Here is a 6,693-nt window from a genome sequence, read left to right on the forward strand (position 1 = left end):
ACCGTGTATACATCCAGAAGGCGTGTCGCCTGGGAGATGGGCGTGTGGGTGAGGAGATAGGTGTGTGTGTGGGCGTGTTGCTGGGACGGGGGTGGCGTTCGGCGAGGAAGTTGGCGTGGAAATATGCGTGTGTTGGGGAGGTGGGCGGAGAGGAGGGCGTGTGTTGGGGAGGTGGGCTGAGAGGTGGGCGTGTGTTCGGGAGGTGGGCGTGTCTTCGGGAGGTGGGCGGAGAGGAGGGCGTGTGTTCAGGAGGTGGGCGGAAAGAAGGGCGTGTGTTCGGTAGGTGGGCGTGTGTTCGGGAGGTGGGTGTGTCTTCGGGAGGTGGGCGGAGAGGAGGGCGTGTGTTCTGAAAGTTGGTGGGTGGTGGGCTGAGCGGTGAATGTGTGGGCGGTAATGTGGGTGTGGGAACACCGCTGAGCGTGTTCGTCACTGGCTGCAAGTATAAGTGTATGTCTATACTCTTACTTCCTTCATCACTGCAATACACCTTGAGTGTAGAGGATGTAGAGCAAGGTGTGGAGTCCCTCCCCTCGCCCGTCTAGGGTAGAGGACACTGTGGCAGCAACACCCTGGGTGATATTTAGACAACATTTGAGGTGACAGGAGTGTGATGCGAGGATAATCCGAGAAGTAATTAATCAATAAATCAACTAAGTCTAGGCTGGTTTAACCTGGCTATCCAAATGTCATATTATCTATTATACTACGTTTTGTACAGGATATTGTTGAAATTAATAGTCAGTATATGACTAAGTATGTATGCACATTTAAGCCTTCCATTTGACAAGGTGTCAGATATATTTCTTCAGAATTAGGCCAGAATTATTAAATATATTATTGTCTCTTAAATATATTTATAAGTCCGTTGAGTCACGCCTTGTTCTTACTTACAGTGATGTCGACTCATTCTTGTACACAATGGTTGGTCTGATTAGCCAATGTGTACTCTATTGCAATTCTTACGATTGACTGATAAAGATTAAGTCACCCAAGAGGTGGCAGGGGCATGAATAGCCCGTAAGTGGTGGCCCTTTTGAGCCATTACCAGTATCAAGCGCTGATACTGGAGATCTGTGGAGGCGCGACTGCACCCTGCGTGACGGGACATGTCTCCCGTGGGAATTCTTACAACGAGATGCAATATATATAATCCCGAGGTTACCTGGGATAAAGATATTCCTTATTAATGAATCCTTCGTGGTACTCACACAGGAATATGACAATGGAATATTAACGAACCAATGGATATTGGAATGTCTATCCCCTGACAATGGGATATTAAAGAACCTACTACAGATAGACGCCCCTTGTGATACGGCAGAGTTATAAGTTCATGAGTTAGCATCGCGCGAGCGCAAGTGTCCATGATGCAGTTGGTAGGACTACCGGCTTCCACTTTTGTGATCCCGGGTTCGAAGCTCTGATGGTCCAAGTTCATTATTTTATTATCCAAGGTTATTGTGGCTAGCAGTTGATATGACTGGGAGGTGGATCACTTACTGGAGGTGGATCACTTACTGGAGGTGGATCACTTACTGGAGGTGGATCACTTACTGGGAGGTGGATCACTTACTGGAGGTGGATCACTTACTGGGAGGTGGATCACTTACTGGGAGGTGGATCACTTACTGGGAGGTGGATCACTTACTGGGAGGTGGATCACTTACTAGAGGTGGATCACTTACTGGAGGTGGATCACTTACTGGGAGGTGGATCACTTACTGGAGGTGGATCACTTACTGGGAGGTGGATCACTTACTGGAGGTGGATCACTTACTGGGAGGTGGATCACTTACTGGGAGGTGGATCACTTACTGGAGGTGGATCACTTACTGGAGGTGGATCACTTACTGGGAGGTGGATCACTTACTGGAGGTGGATCACTTACTGGGAGGTGGATCACTTACTGGAGGTGGATCACTTACTGGAGGTGGATCACTTACTGGAGGTGGATCACTTACTGGGAGGTGGATCACTTACTGGGAGGTGATCACTTACTGGAGGTGGATCACTTACTGGGAGGTGGATCACTTACTGGGAGGTGGATCACTTACTGGAGGTGGATCACTTACTGGAGGTGGATCACTTACTGGAGGTGGATCACTTACTGGAGGTGGATCACTTACTGGGAGGTGGATCACTTACTGGGAGGTGGATCACTTACTGGGAGGTGATCACTTACTGGAGGTGGATCACTTACTGGGAGGTGGATCACTTACTGGGAGGTGGATCACTTACTGGAGGTGGATCACTTACTGGAGGTGGATCACTTACTGGAGGTGGATCACTTACTGGAGGTGGATCACTTACTGGGAGGTGGATCACTTACTGGGAGGTGGATCACTTACTGGGAGGTGATCACTTAAATTTAATTACTGGAGGTGGATCACTTACTGGGAGGTGGATCACTTACTGGGAGGTGGATCACTTACTGGAGGTGGATCACTTACTGGAGGTGGATCACTTACTGGAGGTGGATCACTTACTGGAGGTGGATCACTTACTGGGAGGTGGATCACTTACTGGGAGGTGGATCACTTACTGGGAGGTGATCACTTACTGGAGGTGGATCACTTACTGGGAGGTGGATCACTTACTGGAGGTGGATCACTTACTGGAGGTGGATCACTTACTGGAGGTGGATCACTTACTGGAGGTGGATCACTTACTGGAGGTGGATCACTTACTGGAGGTGATCACTTACTGGAGGTGGATCACTTACTGGGAGGTGGATCACTTACTGGAGGTGGATCACTTACTGGAGGTGGATCACTTACTGGAGGTGGATCACTTACTGGAGGTGGATCACTTACTGGAGGTGGATTACTTACTGGAGGTGGATCACTTACTGGAGGTGGATTACTTACTGGAGGTGGATCACTTACTGGGAGGTGGATCACTTACTGGAGGTGGATCACTTACTGGAGGTGGATTACTTACTGGAGGTGGATCACTTACTGGAGGTGGATCACTTACTGGAGGTGATCACTTACTGGGAGGTGGATCACTTACTGGAGGTGGATCACTTACTGGAGGAGGATCACTTACTGGAGGTGATCACTTACTGGAGGTGATCACTTACTGGAGGTGATCACTTACTGGAGGTGATCACTTACTGGAGGTGGATCACTTAACTGAGGGGGGGGTTGATCACTTACTGGAGGTAGGATCACTTAACTGGAGGTGGTCACTTACTGGAGGGTGGGTATCACTGTACTGGGAGGGAGGATCACTTACTGGAGGATGGATCACGTTACGTGGAGGTGGATCACTTACTGGAGGTGATCAACTTACTGGAAGGTGGATCACATTACTGGAGGATGGATCACTTACTGGAGGGTGGATCACTTACTGGAGGATGGATCCAACTTACTGGAGCTGGATCACTTACTGTAGGTGATCACTTACTGGAGGTGGATCACTTACTGGAGGTGATCACTTACTGGAGGAGGATCACTTACTGGAGAGTGATTCACTTACTGGAGGGTGGATCACTTACTGGAGGTGGATCAACTTTACTGGGAGGTGGATCACTTACTGGAGGTAGGATCGACTTACTGGGAGGTGGCATCACTTACTGGAAGGAGGATCACTTACTGGAGGTGGATCACTTACTGGAGGGTGGATCACTTACTGGGAGGTGGATCACTTACTGGAGGAGGATCACTTACTGGAGGTGGATCACTTACTGGAGGTGGATCACTTACTGGAGGTGATCACTTACTGGAGGTGGATCACTTACTGAAGGTGGATCACTTACTGGAGGTGGATCACTTACTGGGAGGTGGATCACTTACTGGAGGTGGATCACTTACTGGGAGGTGGATCACTTACTGGAGGAGGATCACTTACTGGAGGTGGATCACTTACTGGAGGTGGATCACTTACTGGGAGGTGGATCACTTACTGAAGGTGGATCACTTACTGGAGGAGGATCACTTACTGGAGGTGATCACTTACTGGAGGAGGATCACTTACTGGAGGTGGATCACTTACTGGAGGTGGATCACTTACTGGAGGTGGATCACTTACTGGAGGTGGATCACTTACTGGAGGAGGATCACTTACTGGAGGTGGATCACTTACTGGAGGTGGATCACTTACTGGGAGGTGGATCACTTACTGGAGGAGGATCACTTACTGGGAGGTGGATCACTTACTGGAGGTGATCACTTACTGGAGGTGATCACTTACTGGAGGTGGATCACTTACTGGAGGTGGATCACTTACTGGAGGTGGATCACTTACTGGAGGTGATCACTTACTGGAGGTGATCACTTACTGGAGGTGGATCACTTACTGGAGGTGATCACTTACTGGAGGAGGATCACTTACTGGAGGTGATCACTTACTGGAGGTGATCACTTACTGGAGGTGGATCACTTACTGGAGGTGGATCACTTACTGGAGGTGGATCACTTACTGGGAGGTGGATCACTTACTGGAGGAGGATCACTTACTGGAGGTGGATCACTTACTGGAGGTGGATCACTTACTGGGAGGTGGATCACTTACTGGAGGAGGATCACTTACTGGAGGTGGATCACTTACTGGAGGAGGATCACTTACTGGGAGGTGGATCACTTACTGGAGGTGATCACTTACTGGGAGGTGGATCACTTACTGGAGGTGGATCACTTACTGGAGGTGGATCACTTACTGGAGGTGGATCACTTACTGGAGGTGGATCACTTACTGGAGGTGGATCACTTACTGGGAGGTGGATCACTTACTGGAGGTGATCACTTACTGGAGGTGGATCACTTACTGGAGGTGGATCACTTACTGGAGGTGGATCACTTACTGGAGGTGATCACTTACTGGAGGTGGATCACTTACTGGAGGTGGATCACTTACTGGAGGTGGATCACTTACTGGAGGTGGATCACTTACTGGAGGTGGATCACTTACTGGAGGTGGATCACTTACTGGAGGTGGATCACTTACTGGAGGTGGATCACTTACTGGAGGATGGATCACTTACTGGGAGGTGGATCACTTACTGGAGGTGGATCACTTACTGGAGGTGGATCACTTACTGGAGGTGGATCACTTACTGGAGGTGGATCACTTACTGGAGGTGATCACTTACTGGAGGTGATCACTTACTGGAGGTGGATCACTTACTGGAGGTGGATCACTTACTGGAGGTGGATCACTTACTGGAGGTGGATCACTTACTGGAGGTGGATCACTTACTGGAGGTGGATCACTTACTGGAGGTGGATCACTTACTGGAGGTGGATCACTTACTGGAGGTGGATCACTTACTGGAGGTGGATCACTTACTGGAGGTGGATCACTTACTGGAGGTGGATCACTTTACTGGAGGTGGATCACTTACTGGAGGTGGATCACTTACTGGAGGTGGATCACTTACTGGAGGTGGATCACTTACTGGGAGGTGGATCACTTACTGGAGGTGGATCACTTTACTGGAGGTGGATCACTTACTGGAGGTGGATCACTTACTGGGAGGTGGATCACTTACTGGAGGTGGATCACTTACTGGAGGTGGATCACTTACTGGAGGTGGATCACTTACTGGAGGTGGATCACTTACTGGGAGGTGGATCACTTACTGGGAGGTGGATCACTTACTGGAGGTGATCACTTACTGGAGGTGGATCACTTACTGGAGGTGGATCACTTACTGGAGGAGGATCACTTACTGGGAGGTGGATCACTTACTGGGAGGTGGATCACTTACTGGGAGGTGGATCACTTACTGGAGGTGATCACTTACTGGAGGTGGATCACTTACTGGAGGTGGATCACTTACTGGAGGTGGATCACTTACTGGGAGGTGGATCACTTACTGGGAGGTGGATCACTTACTGGAGGTGATCACTTACTGGAGGTGGATCACTTACTGGAGGTGGATCACTTACTGGAGGAGGATCACTTACTGGGAGGTGGATCACTTACTAGAGGTGATCACTTACTGGAGGTGATCACTTACTGGAGGTGGATCACTTACTGGAGGAGGATCACTTACTGGAGGTGATCACTTACTGGAGGTGATCACTTACTGGGAGGTGGATCACTTACTGGAGGTGGATCACTTACTGGAGGTGGATCACTTACTGGAGGTGATCACTTACTGGAGGTGGATCACTTACTGGAGGTGGATCACTTACTGGAGGTGGATCACTTACTGGAGGTGATCACTTACTGGAGGTGGATCACTTACTGGAGGTGGATCACTTACTGGAGGTGATCACTTACTGGAGGTGATCACTTACTGGAGGTGGATCACTTACTGGGAGGTGGATCACTTACTGGGAGGTGGATCACTTACTGGAGGTGGATCACTTACTGGGAGGTGGATCACTTACTGGAGGTGGATCACTTACTGGAGGTGGATCACTTACTGGAGGTGGATCACTTACTGGAGGTGATCACTTACTGGGAGGTGGATCACTTACTGGAGGTGGATCACTTACTGGAGGTGATCACTTACTGGAGGAGGATCACTTACTGGGAGGTGGATCACTTACTGGAGGTGGATCACTTACTGGAGGTGATCACTTACTGGAGATGGATCACTTACTGGAGGTGGATTACTTACTGGAGGTGGATCACTTACTGGGAGATGGATCACTTACTGGAGGTGATCACTTACTGGAGGAGGATCACTTACTGGAGGTGGATCACTTACTGGAGGTGGATTACTTACTGGAGGTGGATCAC

The sequence above is a fragment of the Procambarus clarkii genome, chromosome 52 (assembly GCF_040958095.1).
Source record: "Procambarus clarkii isolate CNS0578487 chromosome 52, FALCON_Pclarkii_2.0, whole genome shotgun sequence".
NCBI classification, from domain to species: domain Eukaryota; kingdom Metazoa; phylum Arthropoda; class Malacostraca; order Decapoda; family Cambaridae; genus Procambarus; species Procambarus clarkii.